At 60.2% G+C, this 21,759-nt stretch overlaps 8 non-coding genes across 8 annotated transcripts; all 8 read right to left on the bottom strand.

The window, feature by feature from the left end:
* Positions 1-865: 865 nt before the first annotated feature.
* LOC130847182 (small nucleolar RNA SNORD116) lies at positions 866-958 on the bottom strand. Its single transcript, XR_009051974.1, has one exon. It is a non-coding gene; the product is annotated as a small nucleolar RNA SNORD116 (small nucleolar RNA).
* Positions 959-3,666: 2,708 nt separating this feature from the next.
* Positions 3,667-3,759, bottom strand: LOC130847183 (small nucleolar RNA SNORD116). Its single transcript, XR_009051975.1, has one exon. It is a non-coding gene; the product is annotated as a small nucleolar RNA SNORD116 (small nucleolar RNA).
* A 2,708-nt stretch (positions 3,760-6,467) lies between these two features.
* Positions 6,468-6,560, bottom strand: LOC130847184 (small nucleolar RNA SNORD116). Its single transcript, XR_009051976.1, has one exon. It is a non-coding gene; the product is annotated as a small nucleolar RNA SNORD116 (small nucleolar RNA).
* Positions 6,561-9,272: 2,712 nt separating this feature from the next.
* On the bottom strand, positions 9,273-9,365 carry LOC130847185 (small nucleolar RNA SNORD116). Its single transcript, XR_009051977.1, has one exon. It is a non-coding gene; the product is annotated as a small nucleolar RNA SNORD116 (small nucleolar RNA).
* A 2,712-nt stretch (positions 9,366-12,077) lies between these two features.
* On the bottom strand, positions 12,078-12,170 carry LOC130847186 (small nucleolar RNA SNORD116). Its single transcript, XR_009051978.1, has one exon. It is a non-coding gene; the product is annotated as a small nucleolar RNA SNORD116 (small nucleolar RNA).
* A 2,712-nt stretch (positions 12,171-14,882) lies between these two features.
* On the bottom strand, positions 14,883-14,975 carry LOC130847187 (small nucleolar RNA SNORD116). Its single transcript, XR_009051979.1, has one exon. It is a non-coding gene; the product is annotated as a small nucleolar RNA SNORD116 (small nucleolar RNA).
* A 2,712-nt stretch (positions 14,976-17,687) lies between these two features.
* On the bottom strand, positions 17,688-17,780 carry LOC130847188 (small nucleolar RNA SNORD116). The gene has a single exon (XR_009051980.1). It is a non-coding gene; the product is annotated as a small nucleolar RNA SNORD116 (small nucleolar RNA).
* Positions 17,781-20,492: 2,712 nt separating this feature from the next.
* On the bottom strand, positions 20,493-20,585 carry LOC130847189 (small nucleolar RNA SNORD116). Its single transcript, XR_009051981.1, has one exon. It is a non-coding gene; the product is annotated as a small nucleolar RNA SNORD116 (small nucleolar RNA).
* Positions 20,586-21,759: the final 1,174 nt, after the last annotated feature.

A 21,759-nucleotide genomic window follows, 5' to 3' on the forward strand; every position in this document is an offset into this window, starting at 1 on the left:
CTTTGGTGTCATTCCTCTGGCATGGGGCCCCCACGGCTACACCAAAGGCACCAGCGCAGCGCGTCCACAGGGACCGCCAAAGCCCTCTTCTCCGTAGCCAGCCACAGGCAGCCCTTCAGGGACTAGAGATCTCCTTGAGAAGCCGAGGACAGCGCCTGCAGCACCATGATGACAGCTCGTCCAAGAAGTCACACTGCCCCGGGCCTCGCCGTGCCCATACCTTCCTGTCTAGGCCATCGGCCGTCTCACAGGATTCAATGTAGCACTCAGTCCTCGGCACAGTCCACAGTATCCCGATCGGCGCCACCACTGTGCCAGCAGTTGCAGTCGAGGACCTGCCAAGGGAACCACCGAGGCCTAATTCCTCAACCCCTCCCACCGCCACCTAACAATCCCGCCTCCCGGTCCCCACCGCCCTGACCCCGATCCCACCCCGTCTGCCACTCAAGAACCTCACCGAGCCAAGTGAGGAAGCGACAGGTGCCTGGCCTCCGGCTCAACTCAGAAACCACCCAAGCTTCCTCTCTTTGGCTTTGAAAAGCACCCTGCTCCCACAAGGGCCCCGTCCAATATGGGAACCCGGCAAAAACACACCGCTCCAAGCCTCGAGCTCACTGGGTCTAGGCCAGCACATGCTCCGACTCATACCACCAGCAGGCAGCCTGGCGGCCTCGCCATCCCTCACTGCACAGTCACCAGGCACCTCGCAGTCCTGGATGAGCCAGCCAATGCGTGGACACGGGCCGACCCTCAGCCGCGACCCTCTCCAATACTGCCGCCCTGTGTGCTGTTTGCATGCGTGTCCACAAGGGGAAGCTGGCCCTCACCCCTGACTATCCCCTAACCCCAGGGGAGGCAACGTGCTGGACCTCAGGTTCGATGAGGAGACGGTAGTGAGTGCTCACTCATTTTGTTCAGATTTTCCAAGGAATGCATATGAGGGGGTCATCATCGATCCGAGCACGTGCTGGGACGCCGCAAGAACCCAACAGCACAGGCTGGGCGGCTGCGAGGAGGAGCCAGTGACCTCGACATCATCCAACAGCATGGAGAATCCACAGCCCCCAGGCCACTCAGCAAGAGAAACAGTCCTCCACTCTGGAGCTCCTCGGCGGGTCCGAGGAACCCCTGGTATGCAATGAATGACACGTGTTGGGCCAGGGGAATGCGTACCATCCGTAGTGATCCCTGGCCAAGCTCAGCACCCTGGGCCCGTCGCACTTCTTCCGGGATTTCCTCGCACATCCAGTCTTCACACCACGCCAAGAAGGTCTGCCCATCTCAGCCGACGGCCAGCCGTGCCTGGCGACTGCACCTGAGAAGTGGGCAGCAATCACAGGCATGCTTTAGAACGCCACCCAGGTACTCAGAGAACAAGACCCAGGCCAACGGTACCCTGGGGGTGGGTAACGTTACCCTGCACCTGCTTCCCAAGGACCTTTGTCCCTTGGAGAAGACTCAATGCGGGCATGACACACAACTCTTCAAAGGTACGCACGTACCAGTGCTTGTGTGCGTCAGGAGGTAAGTGAGTGGGCACCGGAGTGTGTTAGTCTCTGCGCAAAAGGGCGTGTAAGCGGCTTTCTGCGTGGGGCCCTGTAGGTGTGCCTGGGTCTCTGATTGTCTGTGTGCCCCTCTGCAAAGTCCTTGAACAGGCGAAGGCATGCCTGGAACACAGGGCCCTTGCCTCGGGATCCCCCACAGAATGGCAGAACACCCCTGCCACCTTCAAGAGCCCTCAGGCACACCCTGAACTTGAAGGGCTGCTGCAACCAGCACCGGGCTCCCGATCTCCAACAACCTTGCCTTCTGACCAGAGCACATAGACTCGATGGGGGCCGGCCTCTCACCCATGGGAGTGATGGCCCCAGAGTCGTGGAGACCCCGCCAGCTCCTAGCACACCTGATGTGCCCTTGACAGCCAGAGCCCATGCCACTGGGGACAACGGTACCTCGCACATGAAGGCCTTTGTCTCCGCCCTACACATGGCTACAGGGATGATGCAGCCTGCCTTCTTCTCAAAGGCACTAAAGGACTTCAAGGCCAGGTGCCTCTTCCAGCCAACTAAGCCAAATTCCTATCCAGAGACGCGTGGGAAAGCTGACTATGGGAAGTGGTGGTCTTCAGACACCATGACCGGGAGTCGAACTCCTCGGACACCAGCCTACAGTCCCGGCCAGGTCCAGGCAGCTCCACGCCCACCGCATACTACAGCCCTGACCCCCGAAGAAACGCTCAAACGCTCGAGCCCTTGTGCAAAGTTCCCATCTCCTGCCCGCAGGGCGACTCACTCCGACAGCAAACCTCAGACGCGATGCCCACACGGGGCACACTGAGCACCAGGGAAGACAGTCAGCAACCATGGCAGTGGCGACGAAGTCCACCGCATGCCAGGTGACCGCACGCCTCTTCTCCTACATAGCAACACCCGAAGGACCTCACAGAGATACAAGGTGCCAACCAAGAGGACGAGACACACACTTCAAACAGAAGCCCACTGCCGCGCAAGCAGACCAGGAACCCTGCCCAGGGAGCAAGTGGCTGTCCACGGCAACACACCTGGCACCACAACCACTGCCCCATCTCAGCCACACCTCCGGGCTTCCTCCCGTAAACTGAGGGCCCTGCAAAAGGCCTCGGGGCCACCAAGGACGGCCATGTCGTGCCCTCCGGGAGATACACTTTCGCCTTGCCAACTCCTGACCAGGGGCCAAAGGGAAGCTTCGCAGATTTCACCTTTCCTTAAGCTGGCCGGCCCCCACTACTGAGCACGTAGATCTCTTCGAGGCGCCTGTAAGACATTCTTTGGTGTCATTCCTCTGGCATGGGGCCCCCACGGCTACACCAAAGGCACCAGCGCAGCGCGTCCACAGGGACGCCAAAGCCCTCTTCTCCGTAGCCAGCCACAGGCAGCCCTTCAGGGACTAGAGATCTCCTTGAGAAGCCGAGGACAGCGCCTGCAGCACCATGATGACAGCTCGTCCAAGAAGTCACACTGCCCCGGGCCTCGCCGTGCCCATACCTTCCTGTCTAGGCCATCGGCCATCTCACAGGATTCAATGTAGCACTCAGTCCTCGGCACAGTCCACAGTATCCCGATCGGCGCCACCACTGTGCCAGCAGTTGCAGTCGAGGACCTGCCAAGGGAACCACCGAGGCCTAATTCCTCAACCCCTCCCACCGCCACCTAACAATCCCGCCTCCCGGTCCCCACCGCCCTGACCCGATCCACCCCGTCTGCCACTCAAGAACCTCACGAGCCAAGTGAGGAAGCGACAGGTGCCTGGCCTCCGGCTCAACTCAGAAACCACCCAAGCTTCCTCTCTTTGCTTTGAAAAGCACCCTGCTCCCACAAGGGCCCCCGTCCAATATGGGAACCCGGCAAAAAACACACCGCTCCAAGCCTCGAGCTCACTGGGTCTAGGCCAGCACATGCTCCGACTCATACCACCAGCAGGCAGCCTGGCGGCCTCGCCATCCCTCACTGCACAGTCACCAGGCACCTCGCAGTCCTGGATGAGCCAGCCAATGCGTGGACACGGGCCGACCCTCAGCCGCGAGCCTCTCCAATACTGCCGCCCTGTGTGCTGTTTGCATGCGTGTCCACAAGGGAAGCTGGCCCTCACCCCTGACTATCCCCTAACCCCAGGGGAGGGCAACGTGCTGGACCTCAGGTTCGATGAGGAGACGGTAGTGAGTGCTCACTCATTTTGTTCAGATTTTCCAAGGAATGCATATGAGGGGGTCATCATCGATCCGAGCACGTGCTGGGACGCCGCAAGAACCAACAGCACAGGCTGGGCGGCTGCGAGGAGGAGCCAGTGACCTCGACATCATCCAACAGCATGGAGAATCCACAGCCCCCAGGCCACTCAGCAAGAGAAACAGTCCTCCACTCTGGAGCTCCTCGGCGGGGTCCGAGGAACCCCTGGTATGCACATGAATGACACGTGTTGGGCAGGGGAATGCGTACCATCCGTAGTGATCCCTGGCCAAGCTCAGCACCTGGGCCCGTCGCACTTCTTCCGGATTTCCTCGCACATCCAGTCTTCACACCACGCCAAGAAGGTCTGCCCATCTCAGCCGACGGCCAGCCGTGCCTGGCGACTGCACCTGAGAAGTGGGCAGCAATCACAGGCATGCTTTAGAACGCCACCCAGGTACTCAGAGAACAAGACCCAGGCCAACGGTACCCTGGGGGTGGGTAACGTTACCCTGCACCTGCTTCCCAAGGACCTTTGTCCCTTGGAGAAGACTCAATGTGGGCATGACAGACAACTCTTCAAAGGTACGCACGTACCAGTGCTTGTTGCGTCAGGAGGTAAGTGAGTGGGCACCGGAGTGTGTTAGTCTCTGCGCAAAAGGGCGTGTAAGCGGCTTTCTGCGTGGGGCCCTGTAGGTGTGCCTGGGTCTCTGATTGTCTGTGTGCCCCTCTGCAAAGTCCTTGAACAGGCGAAGGCATGCCTGGAACACAGGGCCCTTGCCTCGGGATCCCCCACAGAATGGCAGAACACCCCTGCCACCTTCAAGAGCCCTCAGGCACACCCTGAACTTGAAGGGCTGCTGCAACCAGCACCGGGCTCCCGATCTCCAACAACCTTGCCTTCTGACTAGAGCACATAGACTCGATGGGGGCCGGCCTCTCACCCATGGGAGTGATGGCCCCAGAGTCGTGGAGACCCCGCCAGCTCCTAGCACACCTGATGTGCCCTTGACAGCCAGAGCCCATGCCACTGGGGACAACGGTACCTCGCACATGAAGGCCTTTGTCTCCGCCCTACACATGGCTACAGGGAAGATGCAGCCTGCCTTCTTCTCAAAGGCACTAAGGACTTCAAGGCCAGGTGCCTCTTCCAGCCAACTAAGCCAAATTCCTATCCAGAGACGCGTGGGAAAGCTGACTATGGGAAGTGGTGGTCTTCAGACACCATGACCGGGAGTCGAACTCCTCGGACACCAGCCTACAGTCCCGGCCAGGTCCAGGCAGCTCCACGGCCCACCGCATCTACAGCCCTGACCCCCGAAGAAACGCTCAAACGCTCGAGCCCTTGTGCAAAGTTCCCATCTCCTGCCCGCAGGGCGACTCACTCCGACAGCAAACCTCAGACGCGATGCCCACACGGGGCACACTGAGCACCAGGGAAGACAGTCAGCAACCATGGCAGTGGCGACGAAGTCCACCGCATGCCAGGTGACCGCACGCCTCTTCTCCTACATAGCAACACCCCGAAGGACCTCACAGAGATACAAGGTGCCAACCAAGAGGACGAGACACACACTTCAAACAGAAGCCCACTGCCGCGCAAGCAGACCAGGAACCCTGCCCAGGGAGCAAGTGGCTGTCCACGGCAACACACCTGGCACCACAACCACTGCCCCATCTCAGCCACACCTCCGGGCTTCCTCCCGTAAACTGAGGGCCCTGCAAAAGGCCTCGGGGCCACCAAGGACGGCCATGTCGTGCCCTCCGGGAGATACACTTTCGCCTTGCCAACTCCCTGACCAGGGGCCAAAGGGAAGCTTCGCAGATTTCACCTTTCCTTAAGCTGGCCGGCCCCACTACTGAGCACGTAGATCTCTTCGAGGCGCCTGTAAGACATTCTTTGGTGTCATTCCTCTGGCATGGGGCCCCCACGGCTACACCAAAGGCACCAGCGCAGCGCGTCCACAGGGACCGCCAAAGCCCTCTTCTCCGTAGCCAGCCACAGGCAGCCCTTCAGGGACTAGAGATCTCCTTGAGAAGCCGAGGACAGCGCCTGCAGCACCATGATGACAGCTCGTCCAAGAAGTCACACTGCCCCGGGCCTCGCCGTGCCCATACCTTCCTGTCTAGGCCATCGGCCGTCTCACAGGATTCAATGTAGCACTCAGTCCTCGGCACAGTCCACAGTATCCCGATCGGCGCCACCACTGTGCCAGCAGTTGCAGTCGAGGACCTGCCAAGGGAACCACCGAGGCCTAATTCCTCAACCCCTCCCACCGCCACCTAACAATCCCGCCTCCCGGTCCCCACCGCCCTGACCCCGATCCCACCCCGTCTGCCACTCAAGAACCTCACCGAGCCAAGTGAGGAAGCGACAGGTGCCTGGCCTCCGGCTCAACTCAGAAACCACCCAAGCTTCCTCTCTTTGGCTTTGAAAAGCACCCTGCTCCCACAAGGGCCCCGTCCAATATGGGAACCCGGCAAAAACACACCGCTCCAAGCCTCGAGCTCACTGGGTCTAGGCCAGCACATGCTCCGACTCATACCACCAGCAGGCAGCCTGGCGGCCTCGCCATCCCTCACTGCACAGTCACCAGGCACCTCGCAGTCCTGGATGAGCCAGCCAATGCGTGGACACGGGCCGACCCTCAGCCGCGACCCTCTCCAATACTGCCGCCCTGTGTGCTGTTTGCATGCGTGTCCACAAGGGGAAGCTGGCCCTCACCCCTGACTATCCCCTAACCCCAGGGGAGGCAACGTGCTGGACCTCAGGTTCGATGAGGAGACGGTAGTGAGTGCTCACTCATTTTGTTCAGATTTTCCAAGGAATGCATATGAGGGGGTCATCATCGATCCGAGCACGTGCTGGGACGCCGCAAGAACCCAACAGCACAGGCTGGGCGGCTGCGAGGAGGAGCCAGTGACCTCGACATCATCCAACAGCATGGAGAATCCACAGCCCCCAGGCCACTCAGCAAGAGAAACAGTCCTCCACTCTGGAGCTCCTCGGCGGGTCCGAGGAACCCCTGGTATGCAATGAATGACACGTGTTGGGCCAGGGGAATGCGTACCATCCGTAGTGATCCCTGGCCAAGCTCAGCACCCTGGGCCCGTCGCACTTCTTCCGGGATTTCCTCGCACATCCAGTCTTCACACCACGCCAAGAAGGTCTGCCCATCTCAGCCGACGGCCAGCCGTGCCTGGCGACTGCACCTGAGAAGTGGGCAGCAATCACAGGCATGCTTTAGAACGCCACCCAGGTACTCAGAGAACAAGACCCAGGCCAACGGTACCCTGGGGGTGGGTAACGTTACCCTGCACCTGCTTCCCAAGGACCTTTGTCCCTTGGAGAAGACTCAATGCGGGCATGACAGACAACTCTTCAAAGGTACGCACGTACCAGTGCTTGTGTGCGTCAGGAGGTAAGTGAGTGGGCACCGGAGTGTGTTAGTCTCTGCGCAAAAGGGCGTGTAAGCGGCTTTCTGCGTGGGGCCCTGTAGGTGTGCCTGGGTCTCTGATTGTCTGTGTGCCCCTCTGCAAAGTCCTTGAACAGGCGAAGGCATGCCTGGAACACAGGGCCCTTGCCTCGGGATCCCCCACAGAATGGCAGAACACCCCTGCCACCTTCAAGAGCCCTCAGGCACACCCTGAACTTGAAGGGCTGCTGCAACCAGCACCGGGCTCCCGATCTCCAACAACCTTGCCTTCTGACCAGAGCACATAGACTCGATGGGGGCCGGCCTCTCACCCATGGGAGTGATGGCCCCAGAGTCGTGGAGACCCCGCCAGCTCCTAGCACACCTGATGTGCCCTTGACAGCCAGAGCCCATGCCACTGGGGACAACGGTACCTCGCACATGAAGGCCTTTGTCTCCGCCCTACACATGGCTACAGGGAAGATGCAGCCTGCCTTCTTCTCAAAGGCACTAAAGGACTTCAAGGCCAGGTGCCTCTTCCAGCCAACTAAGCCAAATTCCTATCCAGAGACGCGTGGGAAAGCTGACTATGGGAAGTGGTGGTCTTCAGACACCATGACCGGGAGTCGAACTCCTCGGACACCAGCCTACAGTCCCGGCCAGGTCCAGGCAGCTCCACGGCCCACCGCATCTACAGCCCTGACCCCCGAAGAAACGCTCAAACGCTCGAGCCCTTGTGCAAAGTTCCCATCTCCTGCCCGCAGGGCGACTCACTCCGACAGCAAACCTCAGACGCGATGCCCACACGGGGCACACTGAGCACCAGGGAAGACAGTCAGCAACCATGGCAGTGGCGACGAAGTCCACCGCATGCCAGGTGACCGCACGCCTCTTCTCCTACATAGCAACACCCCGAAGGACCTCACAGAGATACAAGGTGCCAACCAAGAGGACGAGACACACACTTCAAACAGAAGCCCACTGCCGCGCAAGCAGACCAGGAACCCTGCCCAGGGAGCAAGTGGCTGTCCACGGCAACACACCTGGCACCACAACCACTGCCCCATCTCAGCCACACCTCCGGGCTTCCTCCCGTAAACTGAGGGCCCTGCAAAAGGCCTCGGGGCCACCAAGGACGGCCATGTCGTGCCCTCCGGGAGATACACTTTCGCCTTGCCAACTCCCTGACCAGGGGCCAAAGGGAAGCTTCGCAGATTTCACCTTTCCTTAAGCTGGCCGGCCCCACTACTGAGCACGTAGATCTCTTCGAGGCGCCTGTAAGACATTCTTTGGTGTCATTCCTCTGGCATGGGGCCCCCACGGCTACACCAAAGGCACCAGCGCAGCGCGTCCACAGGGACCGCCAAAGCCCTCTTCTCCGTAGCCAGCCACAGGCAGCCCTTCAGGGACTAGAGATCTCCTTGAGAAGCCGAGGACAGCGCCTGCAGCACCATGATGACAGCTCGTCCAAGAAGTCACACTGCCCCGGGCCTCGCCGTGCCCATACCTTCCTGTCTAGGCCATCGGCCGTCTCACAGGATTCAATGTAGCACTCAGTCCTCGGCACAGTCCACAGTATCCCGATCGGCGCCACCACTGTGCCAGCAGTTGCAGTCGAGGACCTGCCAAGGGAACCACCGAGGCCTAATTCCTCAACCCCTCCCACCGCCACCTAACAATCCCGCCTCCCGGTCCCCACCGCCCTGACCCCGATCCCACCCCGTCTGCCACTCAAGAACCTCACCGAGCCAAGTGAGGAAGCGACAGGTGCCTGGCCTCCGGCTCAACTCAGAAACCACCCAAGCTTCCTCTCTTTGGCTTTGAAAAGCACCCTGCTCCCACAAGGGCCCCGTCCAATATGGGAACCCGGCAAAAACACACCGCTCCAAGCCTCGAGCTCACTGGGTCTAGGCCAGCACATGCTCCGACTCATACCACCAGCAGGCAGCCTGGCGGCCTCGCCATCCCTCACTGCACAGTCACCAGGCACCTCGCAGTCCTGGATGAGCCAGCCAATGCGTGGACACGGGCCGACCCTCAGCCGCGAGCCTCTCCAATACTGCCGCCCTGTGTGCTGTTTGCATGCGTGTCCACAAGGGGAAGCTGGCCCTCACCCCTGACTATCCCCTAACCCCAGGGGAGGCAACGTGCTGGACCTCAGGTTCGATGAGGAGACGGTAGTGAGTGCTCACTCATTTTGTTCAGATTTTCCAAGGAATGCATATGAGGGGGTCATCATCGATCCGAGCACGTGCTGGGACGCCGCAAGAACCCAACAGCACAGGCTGGGCGGCTGCGAGGAGGAGCCAGTGACCTCGACATCATCCAACAGCATGGAGAATCCACAGCCCCCAGGCCACTCAGCAAGAGAAACAGTCCTCCACTCTGGAGCTCCTCGGCGGGTCCGAGGAACCCCTGGTATGCAATGAATGACACGTGTTGGGCCAGGGGAATGCGTACCATCCGTAGTGATCCCTGGCCAAGCTCAGCACCCTGGGCCCGTCGCACTTCTTCCGGGATTTCCTCGCACATCCAGTCTTCACACCACGCCAAGAAGGTCTGCCCATCTCAGCCGACGGCCAGCCGTGCCTGGCGACTGCACCTGAGAAGTGGGCAGCAATCACAGGCATGCTTTAGAACGCCACCCAGGTACTCAGAGAACAAGACCCAGGCCAACGGTACCCTGGGGGTGGGTAACGTTACCCTGCACCTGCTTCCCAAGGACCTTTGTCCCTTGGAGAAGACTCAATGTGGGCATGACAGACAACTCTTCAAAGGTACGCACGTACCAGTGCTTGTGTGCGTCAGGAGGTAAGTGAGTGGGCACCGGAGTGTGTTAGTCTCTGCGCAAAAGGGCGTGTAAGCGGCTTTCTGCGTGGGGCCCTGTAGGTGTGCCTGGGTCTCTGATTGTCTGTGTGCCCCTCTGCAAAGTCCTTGAACAGGCGAAGGCATGCCTGGAACACAGGGCCCTTGCCTCGGGATCCCCCACAGAATGGCAGAACACCCCTGCCACCTTCAAGAGCCCTCAGGCACACCCTGAACTTGAAGGGCTGCTGCAACCAGCACCGGGCTCCCGATCTCCAACAACCTTGCCTTCTGACCAGAGCACATAGACTCGATGGGGGCCGGCCTCTCACCCATGGGAGTGATGGCCCCAGAGTCGTGGAGACCCCGCCAGCTCCTAGCACACCTGATGTGCCCTTGACAGCCAGAGCCCATGCCACTGGGGACAACGGTACCTCGCACATGAAGGCCTTTGTCTCCGCCCTACACATGGCTACAGGGAAGATGCAGCCTGCCTTCTTCTCAAAGGCACTAAAGGACTTCAAGGCCAGGTGCCTCTTCCAGCCAACTAAGCCAAATTCCTATCCAGAGACGCGTGGGAAAGCTGACTATGGGAAGTGGTGGTCTTCAGACACCATGACCGGGAGTCGAACTCCTCGGACACCAGCCTACAGTCCCGGCCAGGTCCAGGCAGCTCCACGGCCCACCGCATCTACAGCCCTGACCCCCGAAGAAACGCTCAAACGCTCGAGCCCTTGTGCAAAGTTCCCATCTCCTGCCCGCAGGGCGACTCACTCCGACAGCAAACCTCAGACGCGATGCCCACACGGGGCACACTGAGCACCAGGGAAGACAGTCAGCAACCATGGCAGTGGCGACGAAGTCCACCGCATGCCAGGTGACCGCACGCCTCTTCTCCTACATAGCAACACCCCGAAGGACCTCACAGAGATACAAGGTGCCAACCAAGAGGACGAGACACACACTTCAAACAGAAGCCCACTGCCGCGCAAGCAGACCAGGAACCCTGCCCAGGGAGCAAGTGGCTGTCCACGGCAACACACCTGGCACCACAACCACTGCCCCATCTCAGCCACACCTCCGGGCTTCCTCCCGTAAACTGAGGGCCCTGCAAAAGGCCTCGGGGCCACCAAGGACGGCCATGTCGTGCCCTCCGGGAGATACACTTTCGCCTTGCCAACTCCCTGACCAGGGGCCAAAGGGAAGCTTCGCAGATTTCACCTTTCCTTAAGCTGGCCGGCCCCACTACTGAGCACGTAGATCTCTTCGAGGCGCCTGTAAGACATTCTTTGGTGTCATTCCTCTGGCATGGGGCCCCCACGGCTACACCAAAGGCACCAGCGCAGCGCGTCCACAGGGACCGCCAAAGCCCTCTTCTCCGTAGCCAGCCACAGGCAGCCCTTCAGGGACTAGAGATCTCCTTGAGAAGCCGAGGACAGCGCCTGCAGCACCATGATGACAGCTCGTCCAAGAAGTCACACTGCCCCGGGCCTCGCCGTGCCCATACCTTCCTGTCTAGGCCATCGGCCGTCTCACAGGATTCAATGTAGCACTCAGTCCTCGGCACAGTCCACAGTATCCCGATCGGCGCCACCACTGTGCCAGCAGTTGCAGTCGAGGACCTGCCAAGGGAACCACCGAGGCCTAATTCCTCAACCCCTCCCACCGCCACCTAACAATCCCGCCTCCCGGTCCCCACCGCCCTGACCCCGATCCCACCCCGTCTGCCACTCAAGAACCTCACCGAGCCAAGTGAGGAAGCGACAGGTGCCTGGCCTCCGGCTCAACTCAGAAACCACCCAAGCTTCCTCTCTTTGGCTTTGAAAAGCACCCTGCTCCCACAAGGGCCCCGTCCAATATGGGAACCCGGCAAAAACACACCGCTCCAAGCCTCGAGCTCACTGGGTCTAGGCCAGCACATGCTCCGACTCATACCACCAGCAGGCAGCCTGGCGGCCTCGCCATCCCTCACTGCACAGTCACCAGGCACCTCGCAGTCCTGGATGAGCCAGCCAATGCGTGGACACGGGCCGACCCTCAGCCGCGAGCCTCTCCAATACTGCCGCCCTGTGTGCTGTTTGCATGCGTGTCCACAAGGGGAAGCTGGCCCTCACCCCTGACTATCCCCTAACCCCAGGGGAGGCAACGTGCTGGACCTCAGGTTCGATGAGGAGACGGTAGTGAGTGCTCACTCATTTTGTTCAGATTTTCCAAGGAATGCATATGAGGGGGTCATCATCGATCCGAGCACGTGCTGGGACGCCGCAAGAACCCAACAGCACAGGCTGGGCGGCTGCGAGGAGGAGCCAGTGACCTCGACATCATCCAACAGCATGGAGAATCCACAGCCCCCAGGCCACTCAGCAAGAGAAACAGTCCTCCACTCTGGAGCTCCTCGGCGGGTCCGAGGAACCCCTGGTATGCAATGAATGACACGTGTTGGGCCAGGGGAATGCGTACCATCCGTAGTGATCCCTGGCCAAGCTCAGCACCCTGGGCCCGTCGCACTTCTTCCGGGATTTCCTCGCACATCCAGTCTTCACACCACGCCAAGAAGGTCTGCCCATCTCAGCCGACGGCCAGCCGTGCCTGGCGACTGCACCTGAGAAGTGGGCAGCAATCACAGGCATGCTTTAGAACGCCACCCAGGTACTCAGAGAACAAGACCCAGGCCAACGGTACCCTGGGGGTGGGTAACGTTACCCTGCACCTGCTTCCCAAGGACCTTTGTCCCTTGGAGAAGACTCAATGTGGGCATGACAGACAACTCTTCAAAGGTACGCACGTACCAGTGCTTGTGTGCGTCAGGAGGTAAGTGAGTGGGCACCGGAGTGTGTTAGTCTCTGCGCAAAAGGGCGTGTAAGCGGCTTTCTGCGTGGGGCCCTGTAGGTGTGCCTGGGTCTCTGATTGTCTGTGTGCCCCTCTGCAAAGTCCTTGAACAGGCGAAGGCATGCCTGGAACACAGGGCCCTTACCTCGGGATCCCCCACAGAATGGCAGAACACCCCTGCCACCTTCAAGAGCCCTCAGGCACACCCTGAACTTGAAGGGCTGCTGCAACCAGCACCGGGCTCCCGATCTCCAACAACCTTGCCTTCTGACCAGAGCACATAGACTCGATGGGGGCCGGCCTCTCACCCATGGGAGTGATGGCCCCAGAGTCATGGAGACCCCGCCAGCTCCTAGCACACCTGATGTGCCCTTGACAGCCAGAGCCCATGCCACTGGGGACAACGGTACCTCGCACATGAAGGCCTTTGTCTCCGCCCTACACATGGCTACAGGGAAGATGCAGCCTGCCTTCTTCTCAAAGGCACTAAAGGACTTCAAGGCCAGGTGCCTCTTCCAGCCAACTAAGCCAAATTCCTATCCAGAGACGCGTGGGAAAGCTGACTATGGGAAGTGGTGGTCTTCAGACACCATGACCGGGAGTCGAACTCCTCGGACACCAGCCTACAGTCCCGGCCAGGTCCAGGCAGCTCCACGGCCCACCGCATCTACAGCCCTGACCCCCGAAGAAACGCTCAAACGCTCGAGCCCTTGTGCAAAGTTCCCATCTCCTGCCCGCAGGGCGACTCACTCCGACAGCAAACCTCAGACGCGATGCCCACACGGGGCACACTGAGCACCAGGGAAGACAGTCAGCAACCATGGCAGTGGCGACGAAGTCCACCGCATGCCAGGTGACCGCACGCCTCTTCTCCTACATAGCAACACCCCGAAGGACCTCACAGAGATACAAGGTGCCAACCAAGAGGACGAGACACACACTTCAAACAGAAGCCCACTGCCGCGCAAGCAGACCAGGAACCCTGCCCAGGGAGCAAGTGGCTGTCCACGGCAACACACCTGGCACCACAACCACTGCCCCATCTCAGCCACACCTCCGGGCTTCCTCCCGTAAACTGAGGGCCCTGCAAAAGGCCTCGGGGCCACCAAGGACGGCCATGTCGTGCCCTCCGGGAGATACACTTTCGCCTTGCCAACTCCCTGACCAGGGGCCAAAGGGAAGCTTCGCAGATTTCACCTTTCCTTAAGCTGGCCGGCCCCACTACTGAGCACGTAGATCTCTTCGAGGCGCCTGTAAGACATTCTTTGGTGTCATTCCTCTGGCATGGGGCCCCCACGGCTACACCAAAGGCACCAGCGCAGCGCGTCCACAGGGACCGCCAAAGCCCTCTTCTCCGTAGCCAGCCACAGGCAGCCCTTCAGGGACTAGAGATCTCCTTGAGAAGCCGAGGACAGCGCCTGCAGCACCATGATGACAGCTCGTCCAAGAAGTCACACTGCCCCGGGCCTCGCCGTGCCCATACCTTCCTGTCTAGGCCATCGGCCGTCTCACAGGATTCAATGTAGCACTCAGTCCTCGGCACAGTCCACAGTATCCCGATCGGCGCCACCACTGTGCCAGCAGTTGCAGTCGAGGACCTGCCAAGGGAACCACCGAGGCCTAATTCCTCAACCCCTCCCACCGCCACCTAACAATCCCGCCTCCCGGTCCCCACCGCCCTGACCCCGATCCCACCCCGTCTGCCACTCAAGAACCTCACCGAGCCAAGTGAGGAAGCGACAGGTGCCTGGCCTCCGGCTCAACTCAGAAACCACCGAAGCTTCCTCTCTTTGGCTTTGAAAAGCACCCTGCTCCCACAAGGGCCCCGTCCAATATGGGAACCCGGCAAAAACACACCGCTCCAAGCCTCGAGCTCACTGGGTCTAGGCCAGCACATGCTCCGACTCATACCACCAGCAGGCAGCCTGGCGGCCTCGCCATCCCTCACTGCACAGTCACCAGGCACCTCGCAGTCCTGGATGAGCCAGCCAATGCGTGGACACGGGCCGACCCTCAGCCGCGAGCCTCTCCAATACTGCCGCCCTGTGTGCTGTTTGCATGCGTGTCCACAAGGGGAAGCTGGCCCTCACCCCTGACTATCCCCTAACCCCAGGGGAGGCAACGTGCTGGACCTCAGGTTCGATGAGGAGACGGTAGTGAGTGCTCACTCATTTTGTTCAGATTTTCCAAGGAATGCATATGAGGGGGTCATCATCGATCCGAGCACGTGCTGGGACGCCGCAAGAACCCAACAGCACAGGCTGGGCGGCTGCGAGGAGGAGCCAGTGACCTCGACATCATCCAACAGCATGGAGAATCCACAGCCCCCAGGCCACTCAGCAAGAGAAACAGTCCTCCACTCTGGAGCTCCTCGGCGGGTCCGAGGAACCCCTGGTATGCAATGAATGACACGTGTTGGGCCAGGGGAATGCGTACCATCCGTAGTGATCCCTGGCCAAGCTCAGCACCCTGGGCCCGTCGCACTTCTTCCGGGATTTCCTCGCACATCCAGTCTTCACACCACGCCAAGAAGGTCTGCCCATCTCAGCCGACGGCCAGCCGTGCCTGGCGACTGCACCTGAGAAGTGGGCAGCAATCACAGGCATGCTTTAGAACGCCACCCAGGTACTCAGAGAACAAGACCCAGGCCAACGGTACCCTGGGGGTGGGTAACGTTACCCTGCACCTGCTTCCCAAGGACCTTTGTCCCTTGGAGAAGACTCAATGTGGGCATGACAGACAACTCTTCAAAGGTACGCACGTACCAGTGCTTGTGTGCGTCAGGAGGTAAGTGAGTGGGCACCGGAGTGTGTTAGTCTCTGCGCAAAAGGGCGTGTAAGCGGCTTTCTGCGTGGGGCCCTGTAGGTGTGCCTGGGTCTCTGATTGTCTGTGTGCCCCTCTGCAAAGTCCTTGAACAGGCGAAGGCATGCCTGGAACACAGGGCCCTTGCCTCGGGATCCCCCACAGAATGGCAGAACACCCCTGCCACCTTCAAGAGCCCTCAGGCACACCCTGAACTTGAAGGGCTGCTGCAACCAGCACCGGGCTCCCGATCTCCAACAACCTTGCCTTCTGACCAGAGCACATAGACTCGATGGGGGCCGGCCTCTCACCCATGGGAGTGATGGCCCCAGAGTCGTGGAGACCCCGCCAGCTCCTAGCACACCTGATGTGCCCTTGACAGCCAGAGCCCATGCCACTGGGGACAACGGTACCTCGCACATGAAGGCCTTTGTCTCCGCCCTACACATGGCTACAGGGAAGATGCAGCCTGCCTTCTTCTCAAAGGCACTAAAGGACTTCAAGGCCAGGTGCCTCTTCCAGCCAACTAAGCCAAATTCCTATCCAGAGACGCGTGGGAAAGCTGACTATGGGAAGTGGTGGTCTTCAGACACCATGACCGGGAGTCGAACTCCTCGGACACCAGCCTACAGTCCCGGCCAGGTCCAGGCAGCTCCACGGCCCACCGCATCTACAGCCCTGACCCCCGAAGAAACGCTCAAACGCTCGAGCCCTTGTGCAAAGTTCCCATCTCCTGCCCGCAGGGCGACTCACTCCGACAGCAAACCTCAGACGCGATGCCCACACGGGGCACACTGAGCACCAGGGAAGACAGTCAGCAACCATGGCAGTGGCGACGAAGTCCACCGCATGCCAGGTGACCGCACGCCTCTTCTCCTACATAGCAACACCACCAAGGACCTCACAGAGATACAAGGTGCCAACCAAGAGGACGAGACACACACTTCAAACAGAAGCCCACTGCCGCGCAAGCAGACCAGGAACCCTGCCCAGGGAGCAAGTGGCTGTCCACGGCAACACACCTGGCACCACAACCACTGCCCCATCTCAGCCACACCTCCGGGCTTCCTCCCGTAAACTGAGGGCCCTGCAAAAGGCCTCGGGGCCACCAAGGACGGCCATGTCGTGCCCTCCGGGAGATACACTTTCGCCTTGCCAACTCCCTGACCAGGGGCCAAAGGGAAGCTTCGCAGATTTCACCTTTCCTTAAGCTGGCCGGCCCCACTACTGAGCACGTAGATCTCTTCGAGGCGCCTGTAAGACATTCTTTGGTGTCATTCCTCTGGCATGGGGCCCCCACGGCTACACCAAAGGCACCAGCGCAGCGCGTCCACAGGGACCGCCAAAGCCCTCTTCTCCGTAGCCAGCCACAGGCAGCCCTTCAGGGACTAGAGATCTCCTTGAGAAGCCGAGGACAGCGCCTGCAGCACCATGATGACAGCTCGTCCAAGAAGTCACACTGCCCCGGGCCTCGCCGTGCCCATACCTTCCTGTCTAGGCCATCGGCCGTCTCACAGGATTCAATGTAGCACTCAGTCCTCGGCACAGTCCACAGTATCCCGATCGGCGCCACCACTGTGCCAGCAGTTGCAGTCGAGGACCTGCCAAGGGAACCACCGAGGCCTAATTCCTCAACCCCTCCCACCGCCACCTAACAATCCCGCCTCCCGGTCCCCACCGCCCTGACCCCGATCCCACCCCGTCTGCCACTCAAGAACCTCACCGAGCCAAGTGAGGAAGCGACAGGTGCCTGGCCTCCGGCTCAACTCAGAAACCACCCAAGCTTCCTCTCTTTGGCTTTGAAAAGCACCCTGCTCCCACAAGGGCCCCGTCCAATATGGGAACCCGGCAAAAACACACCGCTCCAAGCCTCGAGCTCACTGGGTCTAGGCCAGCACATGCTCCGACTCATACCACCAGCAGGCAGCCTGGCGGCCTCGCCATCCCTCACTGCACAGTCACCAGGCACCTCGCAGTCCTGGATGAGCCAGCCAATGCGTGGACACGGGCCGACCCTCAGCCGCGACCCTCTCCAATACTGCCGCCCTGTGTGCTGTTTGCATGCGTGTCCACAAGGGGAAGCTGGCCCTCACCCCTGACTATCCCCTAACCCCAGGGGAGGCAACGTGCTGGACCTCAGGTTCGATGAGGAGACGGTAGTGAGTGCTCACTCATTTTGTTCAGATTTTCCAAGGAATGCATATGAGGGGGTCATCATCGATCCGAGCACGTGCTGGGACGCCGCAAGAACCCAACAGCACAGGCTGGGCGGCTGCGAGGAGGAGCCAGTGACCTCGACATCATCCAACAGCATGGAGAATCCACAGCCCCCAGGCCACTCAGCAAGAGAAACAGTCCTCCACTCTGGAGCTCCTCGGCGGGTCCGAGGAACCCCTGGTATGCAATGAATGACACGTGTTGGGCCAGGGGAATGCGTACCATCCGTAGTGATCCCTGGCCAAGCTCAGCACCCTGGGCCCGTCGCACTTCTTCCGGGATTTCCTCGCACATCCAGTCTTCACACCACGCCAAGAAGGTCTGCCCATCTCAGCCGACGGCCAGCCGTGCCTGGCGACTGCACCTGAGAAGTGGGCAGCAATCACAGGCATGCTTTAGAACGCCACCCAGGTACTCAGAGAACAAGACCCAGGCCAACGGTACCCTGGGGGTGGGTAACGTTACCCTGCACCTGCTTCCCAAGGACCTTTGTCCCTTGGAGAAGACTCAATGTGGGCATGACAGACAACTCTTCAAAGGTACGCACGTACCAGTGCTTGTGTGCGTCAGGAGGTAAGTGAGTGGGCACCGGAGTGTGTTAGTCTCTGCGCAAAAGGGCGTGTAAGCGGCTTTCTGCGTGGGGCCCTGTAGGTGTGCCTGGGTCTCTGATTGTCTGTGTGCCCCTCTGCAAAGTCCTTGAACAGGCGAAGGCATGCCTGGAACACAGGGCCCTTGCCTCGGGATCCCCCACAGAATGGCAGAACACCCCTGCCACCTTCAAGAGCCCTCAGGCACACCCTGAACTTGAAGGGCTGCTGCAACCAGCACCGGGCTCCCGATCTCCAACAACCTTGCCTTCTGACCAGAGCACATAGACTCGATGGGGGCCGGCCTCTCACCCATGGGAGTGATGGCCCCAGAGTCGTGGAGACCCCGCCAGCTCCTAGCACACCTGATGTGCCCTTGACAGCCAGAGCCCATGCCACTGGGGACAACGGTACCTCGCACATGAAGGCCTTTGTCTCCGCCCTACACATGGCTACAGGGAAGATGCAGCCTGCCTTCTTCTCAAAGGCACTAAAGGACTTCAAGGCCAGGTGCCTCTTCCAGCCAACTAAGCCAAATTCCTATCCAGAGACGCGTGGGAAAGCTGACTATGGGAAGTGGTGGTCTTCAGACACCATGACCGGGAGTCGAACTCCTCGGACACCAGCCTACAGTCCCGGCCAGGTCCAGGCAGCTCCACGGCCCACCGCATCTACAGCCCTGACCCCCGAAGAAACGCTCAAACGCTCGAGCCCTTGTGCAAAGTTCCCATCTCCTGCCCGCAGGGCGACTCACTCCGACAGCAAACCTCAGACGCGATGCCCACACGGGGCACACTGAGCACCAGGGAAGACAGTCAGCAACCATGGCAGTGGCGACGAAGTCCACCGCATGCCAGGTGACCGCACGCCTCTTCTCCTACATAGCAACACCCCGAAGGACCTCACAGAGATACAAGGTGCCAACCAAGAGGACGAGACACACACTTCAAACAGAAGCCCACTGCCGCGCAAGCAGACCAGGAACCCTGCCCAGGGAGCAAGTGGCTGTCCACGGCAACACACCTGGCACCACAACCACTGCCCCATCTCAGCCACACCTCCGGGCTTCCTCCCGTAAACTGAGGGCCCTGCAAAAGGCCTCGGGGCCACCAAGGACGGCCATGTCGTGCCCTCCGGGAGATACACTTTCGCCTTGCCAACTCCCTGACCAGGGGCCAAAGGGAAGCTTCGCAGATTTCACCTTTCCTTAAGCTGGCCGGCCCCACTACTGAGCACGTAGATCTCTTCGAGGCGCCTGTAAGACATTCTTTGGTGTCATTCCTCTGGCATGGGGCCCCCACGGCTACACCAAAGGCACCAGCGCAGCGCGTCCACAGGGACCGCCAAAGCCCTCTTCTCCGTAGCCAGCCACAGGCAGCCCTTCAGGGACTAGAGATCTCCTTGAGAAGCCGAGGACAGCGCCTGCAGCACCATGATGACAGCTCGTCCAAGAAGTCACACTGCCCCGGGCCTCGCCGTGCCCATACCTTCCTGTCTAGGCCATCGGCCGTCTCACAGGATTCAATGTAGCACTCAGTCCTCGGCACAGTCCACAGTATCCCGATCGGCGCCACCACTGTGCCAGCAGTTGCAGTCGAGGACCTGCCAAGGGAACCACCGAGGCCTAATTCCTCAAACCCTCCCACCGCCACCTAACAATCCCGCCTCCCGGTCCCCACGCCCTGACCCCGATCCCACCCCGTCTGCCACTCAAGAACCTCACCGAGCCAAGTGAGGAAGCGACAGGTGCCTGGCCTCCGGCTCAACTCAGAAACCACCCAAGCTTCCTCTCTTTGGCTTTGAAAAGCACCCTGCTCCCACAAGGGCCCCGTCCAATATGGGAACCCGGCAAAAACACAACCGCTCCAAGCCTCGAGCTCACTGGGTCTAGGCCAGCACATGCTCCGACTCATACCACCAGCAGGCAGCCTGGCGGCCTCGCCATCCCTCACTGCACAGTCACCAGGCACCTCGCAGTCCTGGATGAGCCAGCCAATGCGTGGACACGGGCCGACCCTCAGCCGCGACCCTCTCCAATACTGCCGCCCTGTGTGCTGTTTGCATGCGTGTCCACAAGGGGAAGCTGGCCCTCACCCCTGACTATCCCCTAACCCCAGGGGAGGCAACGTGCTGGACCTCAGGTTCGATGAGGAGACGGTAGTGAGTGCTCACTCATTTTGTTCAGATTTTCCAAGGAATGCATATGAGGGGGTCATCATCGATCCGAGCACGTGCTGGGACGCCGCAAGAACCCAACAGCACAGGCTGGGCGGCTGCGAGGAGGAGCCAGTGACCTCGACATCATCCAACAGCATGGAGAATCCACAGCCCCCAGGCCACTCAGCAAGAGAAACAGTCCTCCACTCTGGAGCTCCTCGGCGGGTCGAGGAACCCCTGGTATGCAATGATGACACGTGTTGGGCCAGGGGAATGCGTACCATCCGTAGTGATCCCTGGCCAAGCTCAGCACCCTGGGCCCGTCGCACTTCTTCCGGGATTTCCTCGCACATCCAGTCTTCACACCACGCCAAGAAGGTCTGCCCATCTCAGCCGACGGCCAGCCGTGCCTGGCGACTGCACCTGAGAAGTGGGCAGCAATCACAGGCATGCTTTAGAATGCCACCCAGGTACTCAGAGAACAAGACCCAGGCCAACGGTACCCTGGGGGTGGGTAACGTTACCCTGCACCTGCTTCCCAAGGACCTTTGTCCCTTGGAGAAGACTCAATGTGGGCATGACAGACAACTCTTCAAAGGTACGCACGTACCAGTGCTTGTGTGCGTCAGGAGGTAAGTGAGTGGGCACCGGAGTGTGTTAGTCTCTGCGCAAAAGGGCGTCTAAGCGGCTTTCTGCGTGGGGCCCTGTAGGTGTGCCTGGGTCTCTGATTGTCTGTGTGCCCCTCTGCAAAGTCCTTCAACAGGCGAAGGCATGCCTGGAACACAGGGCCCTTGCCTCGGGATCCCCCACAGAATGGCAGAACACCCCTGCCACCTTCAAGAGCCCTCAGGCACACCCTGAACTTGAAGGGCTGCTGCAACCAGCACCGGGCTCCCGATCTCCAACAACCTTGCCTTCTGACCAGAGCACATAGACTCGATGGGGGCCGGCCTCTCACCCATGGGAGTGATGGCCCCAGAGTCGTGGAGACCCCGCCAGCTCCTAGCACACCTGATGTGCCCTTGACAGCCAGAGCCCATGCCACTGGGGACAACGGTACCTCGCACATGAAGGCCTTTGTCTCCGCCCTACACATGGCTACAGGGAAGATGCAGCCTGCCTTCTTCTCAAAGGCACTAAAGGACTTCAAGGCCAGGTGCCTCTTCCAGCCAACTAAGCCAAATTCCTATCCAGAGACGCGTGGGAAAGCTGACTATGGGAAGTGGTGGTCTTCAGACACCA

The sequence above is a fragment of the Hippopotamus amphibius genome, chromosome 2 (genome assembly GCF_030028045.1).
Source record: "Hippopotamus amphibius kiboko isolate mHipAmp2 chromosome 2, mHipAmp2.hap2, whole genome shotgun sequence".
Lineage (NCBI taxonomy): Eukaryota > Metazoa > Chordata > Mammalia > Artiodactyla > Hippopotamidae > Hippopotamus > Hippopotamus amphibius.